The sequence below is a fragment of the Ascaphus truei genome, chromosome 2, assembly GCF_040206685.1.
Source record: "Ascaphus truei isolate aAscTru1 chromosome 2, aAscTru1.hap1, whole genome shotgun sequence".
In the NCBI taxonomy this organism is placed as follows: domain Eukaryota; kingdom Metazoa; phylum Chordata; class Amphibia; order Anura; family Ascaphidae; genus Ascaphus; species Ascaphus truei.
Window position 1 is genome coordinate 262,174,275 of NC_134484.1, and position 17,649 is coordinate 262,191,923.

At 39.3% G+C, this 17,649-nt stretch overlaps 1 protein-coding gene across 5 annotated transcripts in view; it reads right to left on the reverse strand.

Moving 5' to 3' along the window:
- Positions 1-17,649, reverse strand: part of SEMA5A (semaphorin 5A) — a 795,598-nt gene that overhangs the window by 617,886 nt on the left and 160,063 nt on the right. The window contains exon 1 of one of the 5 annotated variants that reach the window (XM_075586195.1): positions 16,608-16,682. The exons of the other annotated variants lie outside the window; for them this stretch is intronic. The gene's annotated coding sequence lies outside the window, so the exon portion shown is untranslated. Of the gene's footprint in view, positions 1-16,607; positions 16,683-17,649 lie in introns of those variants that run through there. 5 annotated transcript variants of the gene reach the window in all.

Genomic DNA, 17,649 nt, shown 5'->3' on the forward strand with positions numbered 1-17,649 from the left:
ACACCACACATACCATGGCCACCATATCTCCCAGTGTGCTACATATATATTTATTTTCTATTACAGCATTGAAGCAGGGGTCTCCTGAACTGAAACGTGTTAATTTCAGCTCTGTGGACCCCCTGCTTTTAGAGATACTTACCTCCGTAGCATTGCTGGTATCCCTGCATGCAGAGAAATGGTGTGCCTAATATAATGGCAGTTTAAATGTTCCGTGTCATGCAGGCCAAAAGGAAGCTGCGATGTCATCTGATGTGGCTTCCTATTGGCCCACGTGCCCTTGACCTTTAAACTCTGCAGAGATACCAGCCCTCCCTACGGAGGTAAGTATCTCTGAAAACAGGGGTCCCCGGAGCTGAAATTAACACAGTTCAGATCCGGAGACACCCTGGCTTCAAACCTATAATAAAAAATAAATATATTTTTAAAACAATAACCCGTATTGCTGCTTTACAGCGGCAGTCCAAGATGCTGTTTAATAAAAAAAAAAAATCCCCGTAATATGTTCATCAATACAATCCCCACAATGATAAGTAATTAGCTAAATTGCCAATCAATCGACGAAGATACAGCTCGGGGGTTCACTAAATAGCAGCAGTAGAGGACCAAAGGAGCAAAGTTCTGTGGGGAAGATCATGTGACCAGGTAGTCACTAGATACAATTGGTGATCAGCTAGATAGAGGGCAGGGCTCAAAAAGGGGTTGCCAGAGCCTGTTTCAGAAGAGGAAGGGGATATAACTTTCAAATGGTTGCTATAGAAAAAAATGCTTGTTACATTATAAGTGTAGCCCTGGCTGGTTTTGGGCTATAGGTCTGCCCTCCTCCTGGCAGTAATTCCTAGTAAGGGTAGGTTTGCCAGTAGTAATCATGGGTTTTCCCAACACCTTGCAGCTCAGTGAGTCAGAGAAGGTAGTGCAATCATGCCTGCTGTCCAATCAGGGACAGGTTGCTGGTTCTTACTGGAACTGACTTAAGAAGCAGCACACCTCAATTTAGTCAGTGTTGTGCCTCTACTGTGATAGAGGTGTGGTCTCTCCAACTCAGTAGTTCTGGGCTCTCCTTACTGAGGCCTTCCCTACGGGGATAGGTGGACGACTATTCACAAGGGGGTAAGGGAAGAGCAAGGACTGCTCCTGGTGGCTGGGAGTGAAGGTCCAGGGACATCCTAAAGGTGAAGTCCTGAGTGATAAAGAATTGATTCAGTGGAGGCTGTGCACTGCTGTGATTCAGAGAGAGAGACTGAATAAAGATCACCTGTTTCCACGTTCTCCTTGCCTGAGACTGAAATCTATCAGGGAGAAGAGATAGTTCTCCTACAGAGATTTCTCCCCATACATCTGGGGGCTGCAAGAGATGGAGGCGCTGTCACCGTGAGTACAATTCGGGCAAGACCCCAGAAGCCTGTCCTGTCTTCCCCTATAACACCATGTGGGAGACCCAGGGCCCCCTGTTACCAGCAGGTTTTCACCACACTACCATGAGTAACCAGAGCAGCTTTCCCCAAGATAGACCTATATGAGATTGGGTCGGGAAAACAGGGTTACATAATACATAAAAAAATGTCCTTTGGAGTTGTTTTTAAAAAAATGCTGCAAGTATTTTTTCATATTACAGAACTGATTTATTAAAAAAAAACATGAAGGATATTGCTTGGTCTGCAGCTTTAAGATGTATTAGTAAAGAGTAACTTACTTGAGGCTTAAGAGGATCTATAAATACAAATGATTAAATATTTTCTTTGAAGAATAATCTGCTTGGCATTATCTTTAGTATATGTCTACATGTAATACAAATCTCTTGTAAGGGGAGATCTAGAAATATCGCTCCCCTATAAATCACAACCCATAAACAACACACCAACTAGAAAAAATCAGGGATAAACCCCAAAGAACTGATGCTACAACCTTGCAGGTAATGTGGACAAGTAGAAAGAATCAGAGTGAAACCACTGCAGCAACAAAAAATGACATTCAATAAATCCTCCAAATATTCAATTGTAGACCCTTATCCTAGATGGGGGGCTTTTGTAGCACGGCTGGTAGAGGCACAACGGAGTCCTATCTAAACAGAGCCCAGGAGTAAATCACGAGTCCAGCTACTGCTAGCCTCACCTGCATCTTGTGATCGAAGGGTTAATTCAGCCGGTGCACATCATCTCTTGAACTGAAGAACTGCCGGGTGCTGCTGTAGAGGAACGCTGCTGTTGTTGCTGTGTATAGCGGTGGCGTGCTCCTGCTCGCGATAGGTGAAGGAAGGTAAGTAAATGGTAGAAGAACGGCGGTCACTGCTCATCTGAAAAAACTCTCCAACCAGGCGCATAAAAACAAAAAAACTTTAATGCATCAAAAAGAACATCCACATGTCTATGACACTCTGACGCGTTTCGTTCTGGGAACAGAACTTTATATAGTTATATAGTTCTTTATAAAGTTCTGTTCCCAGAACGAAACGCGTCAGAGTGTCATAGACATGTGGATGTTCTTTTTGATGCATTAAAGTTTTTTTGTTTTTATGAGCCTGGTTGGAGAGTTTTTTCAGATGCGCAGTGACCGCCGTTCTTCTACCATTTACTTACCTTCTAACACACCAACTAGAATTATGTAATGAAATTACTGCAGATTTCATTAAAGTGCTTAAACTCAAAATACATTGAATCAAATCACCATAAACCACCAACCTCTCCCCAACCTATGATGTAGGGTTATTGCTACAGATCAACCCACTTTTACCAAACACTGCGTTCATTTTGAAATCCCTTTTGCCATAATGGCTAAGTAATAACTATGTAGTCTGCCAACTAAGGCAGCTGTCTTGGCTCTTTAATAGAACAGACTCCTCCATAGGGCAGTTTGAAACACCAACAAACATCTATCTGCTTCTACTTTTTTGTATGCTTAATATAAATACAGGTTTTAAATATCACAAGCAACCTACACAAGGGCAGGATTATATTAATCCATGCTGACCATGAGGTAAAGATGGCTTGTTTCTGTCACCTTCTCCCGCTTTCTATCAGTAACACCACATCATATTTTGCTCATTCCTGTCATGCTGCATCTCAACCCTAGGTTCAAGGCATCCCATTTTTTTCTGATATATGGCACCAACTGTTTTGGACAATGAAACAAACAAAAATATACATATATGTTGCCAAATCGACTCAAAATAAGTGCCATAACTGTGCATAGTTTCTCACCATATACCTAAAGTTGTTCCTTTATTGGCTATGCAGACAAGCCAATACACTGTAACATACAATGTATGTACTTATTTGATTTTGGAAACAGTTAAAAAGACCACATTTAGAATATTGTGAATACAGTTTTTTTTTCATTCATTCTTTGTGTGGATACTGATCTTTGATAATCAAATTATTTGTAAGTCATCTACTGTACCTTAAGCTCACTACTAGGACAGCTACTACTGGTTTTGCTCACTTTACCAGTTCAGCACAAATTTCTGATGTGCTTTTAGCCCTTACCTATTATTATATTGGGTATTACAACTTTACTTTGACATTTCTAAGAAATAATCTTTGTGTTGCCTTTCCCCATTTCCCACATCACTTTTTGGACACCAGCCAAGACAACTCATGATATGGTTTATAGTCTAATCTAAAATCTGGCTTATACCTTTCAAATCAGTTTAGCAACATAATATTTTGTGAGTCCCTTTGAAAAGCAGTATACTGGATGAATAAAAGAATTGGCAAAGGAGATGGATTTTGACAATATTCTATTGGAGTATATTTAGGAAATTGTTATGTTAACAAATAATATTTGTTTCTTCCTTCAAACATATGTAACAGTGTTTCCCCGACCGGGTGAGTAATTTGTCCATTACTACGGTGTATGGTGCATATACCTGCTGGTAACAGAAGCGCTGAGCCGTCTGCCGGTGGTAGTGGGGACACAGGACCAGGCTTCTGGGTTTCATACGCCACATATCTCTTTAGCAGTGCAGCGCCTCCATCTGCCGTAGGCTCCAGGAACTGAAGTGATCTCCCACGGTAGAACTATTACCTCTCCCCCCAATAAGACCAAGCACCAGGCAGGAGGGATATAATAACAGGAAAGGTTTATTGTCTTCTATGCAGCACAGTCACACGACAGGCTTCTGCCCGATGCAGTACTCTCAGCTCTCACTGAAGGATGGTCCCTGGACCACAACTACAGGCCAAGGACACCCACAGCCGTCCTAGCTCTTCCCCACCTCCCTAGCAGAGGCAGAGGTATGGTCCATACTCCCTTCCCCGGAGGGAAGAGTACAAGGGAAGGCTCCAATCTCAGGCTCCCAGTTGTGTGACCTGCCTTCCTCAATGGGGAAGGAACACTAACACATTTGGGGTGGTACTGCCCTTAAGTACAGCCAGGAGGAGGACACCAGGTCAGGCTCAGAGGCTCAGTCCTGGAGTACATTTTTCTATTACCTAAAGTGATAATCAGCAACCTCTATTTAATATGCTATGAATCCATGTTCTCTACTCAAGGAACTTTTCGACTCCATTCATTTAAACAGGACTGAAAACTTTCCTGGTGTGGCTATATAGCATATTGTATAGGGGCTATATCATCCTCAAAAATGCTGGTCTGTCAACTCTTTGTTATCATCTACAATCTACAAGTCTCACTCATTCCTGCCATTGTTCCTTGTCCTCTCTGCATCAGAAATGAATCTACAGTATTATTACTCAGAGAATAGGAGAGCAATAGAGACCGTTGTTATTACTGTAGTTAGGATGCATAAGGTTCATATTAGAAACCCAAGAAGCTTCAGAGTTCTAAACATATGCAGTGGTACTAAGGATCATTTGTTTTGCAATATGATCATTTTTTGGAAGGGAGAAGGGGTTCTCAAACAAAAAGCAATCAAACTGTCCTGGCTGCACAACTTATGCATACATCTACAAGATTTATGAATTGAACTTTCAGTAGATTTTTTTCTAGTTCATAAATGTGGGGCTATTTGTTGCATTGGTTCCCCCCCCCCCCCCCCAGTTTTATAGCCCAAATTGAGTGTATGTATCCATCGTTCCACAGTAAAAGCTTGTAATAATAATTTAGTTAAAAAAAAAAAAAACGGGTTTATAAGGATAAAGATGTTCGTAGATTAATGACGCCAAAATGTGTGCCAAAAAAATCCCCACCAAATTGTTAAAGGGAAAAATCTGCTAAATATCTACAGGACTTTATTATTCTTTTTTTTATTGAGACCCTTTGACACATTTTCCTGCAGTCCTTAAAAAACACACAATACATCATAAAAAATTTTTTTACTCATTTTATTTTTATTCCTCCCTTGTCTATAAAACAAAAATGCATTTTAAATATAATATATAAAAATGTAATATAAAATGTTTCTATCAAATACATTGCAAATGAATTACAAATTAATTACAAAGTTCAATTAGTCACTGTATAATATTACAACATTTTTAAATATTTCTGGACACCTAGAGTGTCTCCATATCATACTTAGCTGATGTTGGATGTTAGCTAGAAGTATAGTCAAATTATTTAAAATTCTTGAAAAGGAATATCGGTATTCTTGCTATTTTGAGTATTGTGCTACATTTTTTTACTCAGTTGCCACGTAAGCATTTTCTTATGCTTGAATAGTTTAAAAAAACACTTGTTGCCAATGCACTAAGTTTGAATAATACTTGATAAAATAAAAGAATGATTTTAAGAGATGTTGGCATGAGGTGACAAGATAGCACAAGTACATTGAAATATGCAGAACTTGCAGTTCCTGCAGAAAAAAACCCACTTCAAAGATTGGTTAAAATAGTATTAAGAAAAATAGTATGATCCCCCACACTCAAAAAGAACACACAAAAGCACACATTGTTGTTTCTTCTGTTAGATCTTATTTTATTTCTAATAAGGGTATAAAACAAGTTAGAATCTCTCTGCAGAATAACTACAGGCATACCCCGCTTTAAGGACACTCACTTTAAGTACACTCGCGAGTAAGTACATTTCGCTCAATAGGCAAACGGCAGCTCATGCATGCGCCTGTCAGCCCGTCCTGAACAGCAATACCGGCTCCCTACCTGTACCGAAGCTGTGCACAAGCGGGGAGGCTATAGAGCCTGTTACACATGCGTTATTTACATCAGTTATGCATGTATATGACAATTGCAGTACAGTACGTGCATCAAAAGTGGGAAAAAGGTAGTGCTTCACTTTAAGTACATTTTCGCTTTACATACATGCTCCGGTCCCATTGTGTACGTTAATGCGGGGTATGCCTGTACACACAATCAATATCTATGTACAGAACACAGAACAGGTACAGTGCAATAATAACCCAATTCTATCAAGAAAGGTTAAAAAGTAAATAATAATTATCCACTGTTGAATCATGTGTGCAGGAATTGCTAAAAGAGCATATGCAGAGAGTTTATGTCAAGAAATCCATGGTTACTACAACTCTAATCTTCCCTTGAGACATCAAATACTGAACATAGGTAGTAGTGGTATATTCAACCCATGAAAAAGAGGGTTATAGGTAACGAATAACACGAGGGTCAACATTTCGAGGACTTATGCCTTATTCTGGCCTATTTACACACAATGAATGTGGTATTTCCCTCTCGCTCATTACCAACTACAGTACTTGCTAAAATACTGAAAAAAACAAGGGTCGTTTATTATAAACAGTAATAGGTATCAACCTACTTGTATTTTTGAGACCTTTGGGAGTCCTTTTTCCCCCCGTGCACCTTAACATATTAACATTTCTTCTTAAGTATAGTCGTGTAAGGCTGTCTGACATTCTGTGCGATAAATACAGTAGTGTATATAGTACAGTATGTGTCAAGTGTCAATAAACTTTGCAATTGCACAATTAATGTAATCTTTTGCATGAGTACAATGGATTTAATTTATTTTCGTACAACTAAAATCAAAGAAATGTCAGAATATTTATCTGTACATTATCCACAGATTTAGTACACATTTGAGAGAAAAAATGTGTTGATACACATTATGACTAAAACATCTGTATACTTTGGAAAATATCCCATTGAAAATATTAAAAACATACATCCACACAGTAAAAATACTGGCAGAATGAATAATATACGTGGCTTACAATGCAAAAGCTTCTAAATTCAATTCCCTAAACAAGACAACTGACTACATTATGCCATTATCACCTCATTAGCTACATTTCAAGGCTTAACATAGTATTAAATCAGCATTCATATCACCTCAGCAGGCAGTCAATGTATAATACTAATTAACTTATTAAAGGTACAGGGTTCCACATACAGGGCAAACATGATCAAATCTAAAGCTATTGCTAGCTTTTGTGGTTCGGAATCTGTGAATGCATGAGACTTCCATTATTCCACAGTTGCTGTACTTTGAAGACTAGAAATGCTACGACTTCAGATACTGTAACTTCTGCCACTTTTATTTTCTAGGAACAAACTAAATCTTACTAAATCTGTTTCATTTTTACTTGTTTCCTTTACTACTCTTTTTCATCATGATCACACATTATTTTCGGATGATGTTCCAGTATTTTTCAGATGTGGCAAAAATCGGGATGAAAAAATTTGATTCAACCCACCGAGCCGTGGCCTAGATTATTTCAGAGACATGGAAAGGAGTGGAGAGTAAACAGTGTCCCTCAAGTCATGCAGTGAATTCCTGCTCCCAAGCCCAGCAGAATCAGTGACAGAAAGGTTATGAATGAGGCAAAGGATTCCACTTTCCACTTTCATGGCACAACACTAGGGAAATGTCCCTATATAACCTGCTACATGAAAGTAAAGAATTAGCAGGAAGTAAAAGTCTCAGTCCCTGCTCTCATACTACACAACAGATGATGTGTTCTGCTTATAACCTGTCATATCAGAATAAAATATAGAGACAGGAAAACATGAGAGAATGTGAAGCGAGAACCAAGCTAGGAAGAATGTACATTATACTGTATAATGTGGATTCGTAGGGAGTTCATGGATCACATGGACTATACTAATGTCAATGATGGTAGGAGTCCCTGTCACAGGGGGTCATATTAGAGATGGTTGATTGTGTCACAATTTGATCCGCAAATTATTTTCTGTGTTTTCAACAAAATAATATTTGCAATAAAAAATTTGGCCTTGAATTTAGTACGGTAAAATTCAAGTGAATCTGTGTAAACCCGCACTCAACTTTGCTTCACCCTCCCCTTTTGCAAAAGCCATAACATGTTATGAAGCATTCGACTCGTCCATGCGCAAGTGCGCAAACGCATCGCGTGTTGCAAGCATTTGCTTGTCGAATGTTGGTACATTCAATTGAATCGAATGTTTTAACATTCAATATGATTACACGAATGTTTAACTTGGTAAAAAAAAAATGCGACCGATTGGAGACTTAGCAGCAAATATTTGCGTCTGCAAAGAAATATCACATTCACAGCGAAGTTGAAAGTCTGCAAATTATTCGGTCATCTCTGGTCCATAAAAGAGACACATGGGAAATATATGTGGAGAGCCAAGTATGTTTCCAATGTCATAGATGTAGCCTTTTTTGGGTATGTTTGCATCTGTCTGCGACAACATAAGAGATTGTTGGAGCAAGTGGGAGGAGTTTGGGTGGAGTTACTTTTGTATATTGCCCACCGATCTATATATTAAGGAATTGCACAATTTTTCTTGGTTCTTTAAGATTTGTTTTCTCAGTCACCTTAAAGGTGGTGTTAGTCTTTATTTATTTTTTGCACAGAATACTAGCACAGCATGCACCAAATTCTAAAAAAGAAGAACTACACATCATCAAATATCACATTTCCAACTAAACAAATGCAAATCATTTTTTTATGTAGCTGAGTCAACGCACACATGCCCGTTGTGTTATGTCATGCTTTTTATGGAAATGTTCGTAAAAATGCCTCAGTATGACTCATGTATTGGAATACATTACATGTGCCACTCCTTTATCCTATATGACCCCTTCACTTTACAATGCCGATTTTTCTGGGAACAAAGTGGCTGTCGGCCAACTACCCTAAGATTGGGGGCTCCACGACAACTCATCAAGGCGCTGTCATCCAAAATGGATTTCACATCCCAGTCGGTCAAGGGTATGTGTAGATAATGTTTAATCGTTGGTGCTCCATATCCATATAGTGACATTACTAATCAGTAATCACAAATTTCACTGTGTAAAGGAACCCGCTGCACCTCGGGGTGAATGGTACTGGCCAAGCTGTCTCACAGCTCTTTAAAGGTAAACAACCATAATGTGAAGAAGTAGCGCACTTCTTTCAATTATAGATTCATCATGAGGGAAGTCCACACATAAATTATTTCAAAATCTTAAAAATGTATTATGAAAAAAGTATCATTTAAAACAGGCAACAGGTATCCAAAAAACATAACCTAACGTGTCTCACTGAACAAAGCGCTTCAAAGATTCAATACATTATTTGAAGATCAAGAAGTTTATATACCTTCATCCTTAAAGAGAGAGTATCAATGAAAAATACAATTAAAACAAATATATATGGAGAAAGATCAAGCCTAGAGGGCAATCGTTCCACACAAAAGTAGAACTACAACATTTTAAACACATATTAGATACCAAATATAGATGTAGATATGAACAAAGTAGAGAAAAATAAGAAAAATAACAAGGAGTTCAATTGATCTAATAGAAATGTGGAATTTTTCCCACTCCTAATTTAACCCTTTAGGGTTCCTTGTATTTAAATACAAAACCCCCAAAACATCCTTTCTACAGAGTTTCTTGAATGCATTACCACCACAAATGGATTGGGTAATATGCTCATTCTCTTCAAAAGAGGATTATGACAGATCTGTATTACTGTACTGTATGTACAGTGACAAAAATGTTTAGATACTAAAAATCTCAGATCCCTATTCTCAATATGTATTACCTGTATGTGTTCCATAATACATTTCTTAAGGTTCCTAACAGTTCATCCAGCATATTGTATTCCACATTTTCTGGTAAATACACTATATTAATGGAGTTACAGTTAATGTATTGTTTAACAGAATAAGATCCTTTTGTTCCAGTACTTGAAAAAGTATTAGATTTGATAACATTTCTGGATCCACATTTAAATATACCAATATTTGTAAGCCATCTCCATGTTGATATTTTTCTCATCTGACATAAACTTGGTACTAAAAAAATGACCCAATGTAGCTGCCCTTCACAATGTAAATTCAAAACCTTTCATTAAAAAAAGGTCTCAATGTCTGAACTGATCTCAGAATAGGTAAGCGATTAGTAATCACATCACGTATCGCTTCACATTCCATACTATATATTTTTTGATAAATCTTCATTTCTTTTTACCAGGTGTAAAACTCTTCCTAATACAATTTCCACCACTCTCAGTTTTACAAATGTGGGTGTTCCTAATGAATTGACTCTGATCTATGCTGTTCACTACAATAGGCCTAATTGAACATTCAATCAGGGTACCCCTGTTCCCTAAACCTTTCCCAAATTTCCTTAGATATTATAGAATATATATCCCAATTGTAACAATTTTGCTTAATACAAAGGAACTAATTCTTAGGTATGCCACGAATAGTGAACCTACTGTAGAGTGGCAGCTATTAACCTTCAAAGGCTACATAAGATTTTCTAAAACACAAGAGGACATGCCAGTGTTTCTGTTTTATTTCCCTCACAGAATGCCATTATATGTTAAATATCCCCAACTATTTATCAGCCCCAGGCACATTACTGTATTTAGGAATGTGCTGTGATATTCTGCACACAATTCCCCTCTTGTAATTGTTAAGAGTGGAGCAGAGAGATAGCATCTCATTGTTACCAGTGTGTGCACTCTAAAATCACTCTGGAGGCTATTCATTAAAGCAGCAATGCTACTTTCCAACCTTTCTTCTTCTTTTTTGTTATTATTTGTGTAAGTAAAGAATGTGACAATGTATAATTCTATATTCTTACCTAAGCTGGCAATCGTTTGGTGTTCCTGTTATAAATCTGTCAAAATCATGATTGTTTGGCTAACATAATGGTTAATTCAGTCAGTGTAACTCAGCAGCTACAATCTATCCTTATATTACTAAGGTAACATTTTCCAAAGTCATGGAAAAATGTGTCCACTCCCAATTAAGCGATTTCTATACCAAGACAAATTTCCCTAGCCAATTCCAATCTGGCTTTCGTCCCAAACACTCCACCGTAACTACCCTGCTAAAAGTTTGCAATGAAATCCAGTGTGGAATGGAACGGGGACAACTCACTGGTGCAGTATTCCTAGATTTTGCAAAGGCTTTTGACACAGTTGATCATGCTATCCTGCTTAACAAACTCCAGAGCTCTGGAATAGGGAAGCATGCTTTAAACTGGTTTCAGTCCTACCTATCAGGAAGATCCCAACATTGGAGGCTCTAACTCCAACCCCCTGGATATCACCTGTGGTGTCCCGCAAGGCTCTTTTCTGGGGCCCCTACTCTTCTCAGTGTTCATTAATGATCTTCCCACAGCTTGTAAGGAAGCCTCAATACACATGTATGCAGATGACACAATCCTATATGCACACAGCCAAAGCCTCTCTGACCTTCAACACATACTCCAGTCTGACTTTTTGAGACCCGAAAACTGAATTTCCCAAAACAAACTGTTTTTAAACACTGACAAGACTGTAACAATGGTATTTGGGACCAAGACTAAATTTGTAAAGCTTCCAGTGACTGAGCTCCTGATTAGAACCAATGCTAACACCACCCTAACCCCTGTCACTAGTTTTAAATACCTGAGCTTATGGTTTGACTCCCACTTAACATTCGGGATGCACATTGATACCCTGACAACCAAGACCTATGCCAAACTAGGGGTACTTTACAGGAACAAATCCTCCCTAAGTCTCCTGGTCAGAAAGCGTATCGCACAGCAGATGCTAATGCCAATTATTGACTATGGAGACATAGTATATGGCTCGGCACCTTAAACCCACTTTAGCAAACTTGACACCCTCTACAATTCAATTTGTCGTTTTGTTCTCCAATGCAACTACAACACACATCACTGCGAAATGCTCAAAGAACTAGATTGGTCAACACTAGAGTCTAGGCGCAAAGTTCACCTTTCCTGTCTTGTCTTTAAATTCTTCATGGACAAGCTACCCAGCTACCTGAACAAGCTCCTCACCCCTACCACTTGTAGCACTTATCACCTGAGATCAGACTCCAAAAGACTGTTCATGCTCCCAAGGCTCAAAAAAGTATCCGGCCGTTCCTCCTTCTCTTACCGTGCACCACAAAACTGGAACAACCTACCAGAGACTCTCACATCAACCACCAGTTTAAGTTCTTTCAAATCTAAGGCTGTCTCACATTTTAACCTGGTCTGTAACTGTTTCATACGCTCATAATATATATTTTCTTTAACTGTGCACGCAATGTCTTGTATTAATATAATGTATACCCTGTTCATTTATGTAACTGTACTTGTAACCGTATATTATTTGTTTTACTCTGTGCCCAGGACATACTTGAAAACGAGAGGTAACTCTCAATGTATTACTTCCTGGTAAAATATTTTATAAATAAATAGTGTTACAGTTTACAGCTCAAACTGCTGAGAACATAGGCAACAAATGATCACAAACAGGAAAGTGCTGGGGAGGTGTGCTAAAACCTGCGATAGAAATCAAAGGATGCTTTAAAAAACATTCAAAATGGCATTAAAAGTTGAATAAAAAAAAAACAACAAAAAGTCACTATTATCTAATACAACAGAACTGATATTTTTTTTAAAACATAATATTTCACATGTTTTGCTGCTTTAAACTGTAGAGTGTTTAAAGGATCTGGGTACTATTGTACGGATACTCCCACCGGCCCCTTAATGTCAGGTCCTCTGGGTCTGGAGTTACACTGTTAAGGTAGTGTTACAGAGTAGCAGTTTAAAGCAATCCAATGTGTCAGACAAAATAGAATACCTTCTGTGATGTATGGTACATCTGTGAGCACGTGGCCTGCATACGGGAGAAGGGTTAATACACAGCTCTCAAGCTGGCCCACTTTTCACCTTTTCACAGGTCCCTCAAATAAACAATATCCCCCCTCAATCTGTCCCCATATACCATCTGTCATGAACAGCACACAAGTGCGCATGTGACTTAGATATGCAATCAGAGTTAATACACACGACTCACCTTTCTGCTCTGCAAGGTACGTTCAATTAGTTAATATTAACCCCTTACTCAATTGCAATCATATCTATCCACTGAAACCCCCCAAGAAATATGCAAAATTTGTAATTTATATATATCTGCCAGGGTCTCAGGTGCCTGTTGATTATAGAAAAAAACTATGCACTTAACACACAAAAATCTGTTGTATCAAAATGTGTTCGAAAATGTAAATATTGTCTCCACATCATGCAACAGTTCATTCAGAGCTCCAAAACATTACATATTATAGAAATGTTTAATATTTAATAAGATACAGTGCTTAGATTACAGAAGAAAAAAAAAAGATTACGAGAACATGCAGTTACAATAAATGCTGAACAGTTTCTGAAAATTACAGGATAAAACATAAAACAAATCTTTATACAGTATGTTACCATATGTCATAAGTTTTCCAACTAGAGAGGTCACTGGTGTAGAAATATGAAAACTCACGTGCTTCATCCCAAATACACCTCTGTTAAATTCTGATTTCATAATACAGAGGGGGAGTGGAATGACTAGAAGGTCATAATGTGTGCACCTTGCACTATACTAATGTGAAAGGAGGAAAAAACCTAAATGATATAACCTGTGTGATATAGGAACAAAAACTGCAATAAAGTGTATAAGTGGTGCTGGCAGGGAAAAGGTTAATGTTGATCAAAAAGATAAAGAAAAGCTCCCTGTACGCCGCACTAGAGATCACCTATATCTATGTTAAAACTTAATATTTAATAGTAAACAGTTAAAATGTGTTTATTGCAGCAGTAATGTGAACCAAAGTAATTAAAATAATGAAATAAAAACGGAGAGGTGAACTGTGTACCTAATAGAAATGACAGTGTAGAACAAAAACCACTAATGTCAATTAGAGTGTCCCACCACTATATAATTATACTAGAGGTGGTAGTGATTAAGCTACAATATTCTGTCATATGAAACCTACTCCTAGATGGTAGTGAGGGGTGTAACCTGAATTGATATGTACGCTTGGTTTGACAAGTAGATACAGTAATAGATCAGGTATACATACACATTTGTGCCAGACCGTCAGGTTCAATATTTAGTGAGCCTGTGGGTCTGTCATGGTGAACACTAGCAGTTGATGCAAGATCACAAAGTATGTGTCTTGTACTGTGAACCATGAACCATAATAGTTAAGGAGTAGTCAGAGTGTTGTGCTTCCTAATGAAGTCTCCGAAACACTCTGAAAGGAATAGGCAACAGACCTCTCCGATATAGCCAGCGTACTAGGTGGTAACGCTTAGCTTGCCCTACATATGTTTCACCTGTAGTGGCTTCATCGGGGGCCTCTATTCAGGTTACACCCCTCACTACCATCTAGGAGTAGGTTTCGTATGACAGAATATTGTAGCTTAATCACTACCACCTCTAGTATAATTATATAGTGGTGGGACACTCTAATTGACAATAGTGGTTTTTGTTCTACACTGTCATTTCTATTAGGTACACAGTTCACCTCTCCGTTTTTATTTCATTATTTTAATTACTTTGGTTCACATTACTGCTGCAATAAACTGATTTCATAATACCCTGCTAAGACTTATGTTATAATATTTTCCCCATTGAAAAAACATAAACCCACCGCTGTTGTAAATCAGCTGCTAGGTTGACGGTTTTACGACAGAGAAAAAAAATCCTAAAATGATGTTTAAATCCTTGCTTCAATGTATAAACACACTCATAACTTCCTTTCTCTAATACTTAGACAGATGCCATCATCACGGCTGCGTCCGTGCTCTCCACATGCACGCTTGCACCTAATTTGACAGCCTAATGTCACTGGAGGAACAGTTATCTGTCCTTGGCACCTCTTACCCCTACAGTGTGTGGTACGGTTTTATTTGTCTTCTTGCCATGATGTTGAATATGTACATCATAGTATGCAGAGTAGATGACGTCAAATGATATTCTCCTTTTTAATAAAGTCTCCCAACTAAGGTGTGAACTGTGGGACACCCTTCTCTGTGATGCACAAGGTTTATCTCAGAAATGTTAGTTTCCTTTCAAGACTGCCAGTCCAGGGGTTTGGTAATAGCCCCCATCCTATATACACATTTTAGTGGCCATAAGTGATACAACCCCCCCCTCCCCCTACATCACGCCCTCTTTGTAAACCAGCACAAACCCAGGAAAAGTTTTGACGTGTCATAATCCCTATATATTGTATTTTTGAAATCAAACTGTTGCTACATTCACCCCTGAAGCATCAGATTGATTAAAATACTTTATCTCATGGTATTATAATGACACCTTCTTACGGTATGTATTTTTAACAAGATTTATGATGTTTTTTATGGTACCGCCATTAATTCACTTTGATGAGATTGCCCCTTCAAAATAATTTCCTAATGCTGTGAAACTACCAACACGCTGCATGTTGAAGATGACCGTTGCTTCATAACTCAGCTTTAATTTCTTTACTTTGTTTTAAACTTTATTTTCTTTGCAAAACACTCCAATCCTAACTATTAACCTAGTTGTTTTAAAGTAAAGTCAGTCAAAGAAAAAAAAAGACGGATGTTGAGATTGTTGAAATAATGTGACAAATATGTCAGCAGCAGTGGTAAGCTCTCTGGTCTTCATTCTTGAAAAGTTCTTGGCTCTTGGCTTTAATATTAGTACCACTGTGCCAGCAATTTTTTCATAGTTTTTATATTTATCCTTCAATACCACAACAAGCTTAGTGTGCTATTGAAGTTAAGAAGAAAGTGTTTTATATTACCAAAACTCAGTCTGCAGTTCAAAAAGGAAATATTAAATGCGTTAAGTGTGTGTGTGTGTTATTACTTTTCAGTGAAGTAAAACATATGCTTGAATGTATTTCCCTCTGAGCATTTATAATGCAGAAGTACACATGCAGCCAGATGTTATTACCCCGCTTGCATGCATTAAAGAGAATAATTGTTTTCAATGTATATCTTTCAAGTAATAGTAAGGTCGTGCTATTTTATTAATTTTATGTACAGATCCCTTAAATATATGTTATGGCTTCTTAAATAAATAGATTTTTAACTGTTCTCACTAGTTAGTGAATGGCTACATAGGGACACTAGTACCCATGGATTACATTTTTCCAGCCTACTCTTGTTCGTAGTGAGTGCAATTCAGGAACTCTTTGGGTTGAATCTGTCAACCTTTTCGTATCAATATACCTTTGTTCCCTTGTGCACCCTATGAACTTTACTATAGTATAATTCCTGTAATAGGTGAGCGGTAGGTAGGCTCTTTTTGTAGATCTAAAGAAAAGCACGTTTTAAGTTATGGTGGGTGAAAAAGGCAACAAGAAACCTCCACCGCATTCAGCAAATAAAAAGATCACTTGTAAGCACATTCACATGTCTTAGGCTGAGTCCCCGCTGGCGCAGAGCTCGCTATGAGCTTGGCGCTTGGCACGCTTAACCTTCTGCAATGTTGATCATGACATCCCCTCTCCCACTGTGCTCACGCGGTCATGCGCGTGCACAGACGGTCTCCCAAGCGTTGTGCTTTGGGAGACAAGGGAGAGATACTTTGGTGCTGAGAGCAGGGTCACATGACCCTGCTCTGACAAATGGGAAGAGAGGGTGTGTTTTACTGTCACACACACAACACATGAAATTTTTAGCCGAGAGGGAGCAGAGAGAAGTGGAAGGGGGGGGGGGGCAAACGGATTACTACTGCTGCTGGGGGGGTGGGTGGGGGACAAACGGATTACTACTGCTGCTGGTTGGCAAATGGATTACTACTGCTGCTGGGGGGGGGGCAAAATGATTACTACTGCTGCTGGGCTGGGGGGGGGGGCAAACGGATTACTACTGCTGCTGGGGTGGGGGGGCAAACTGACTACTGGTGCTGCTGGGTGGGGGCAAACTGACTACTACTGTTGCTGGAGTGGTGGGGGGGGGGTCAACTGACTACTACTGCTGCTGGGGTGGGGGCAAACTGACTACTACTGTTGCTGGGGTGGAGGGGGCAAATGGGCTGATGCTGGGGTGGGGGGGGTGCAAACGGGCTGCTGCTGGGTGGGGGGGGCAAATGGAGTGGTGTGGTGGGGGGGCAAATGGAGTGGTGTGATGGAGAGAGAGGGGGGAGAAGGAAGAGAGAGGGGGGGAGAAGGGGAGGGAGAAGGGGAGAGAGAGAGGGGGGAGAAGGGAAAGAGGGGGAGAAGGGAGAGAGGGGAGAGATTGGTGAGAAGGGAGAGAGAGGGGAAGGGTGAGAGAGGGGGAGAAAGCAAGGGGGGAGAAAGAGCAATGGGGGAGAGAGAGTGCAATGGGGGGGAGAGAGAGTGCAATGGGGGAGAGAGAGAGCAATGGGGGGAGAGAGAGCGCAATGGGGGGAGAGAGAGAGCGCAATGGGGGAGACAGAGACAGACACACACAGAAACACAGACAGCCCCTATATAGCCAATGACACGCCCCCTCCTATAATAGCCATGCCCCCCCAGCTCCTGCTCTAAAAATGTT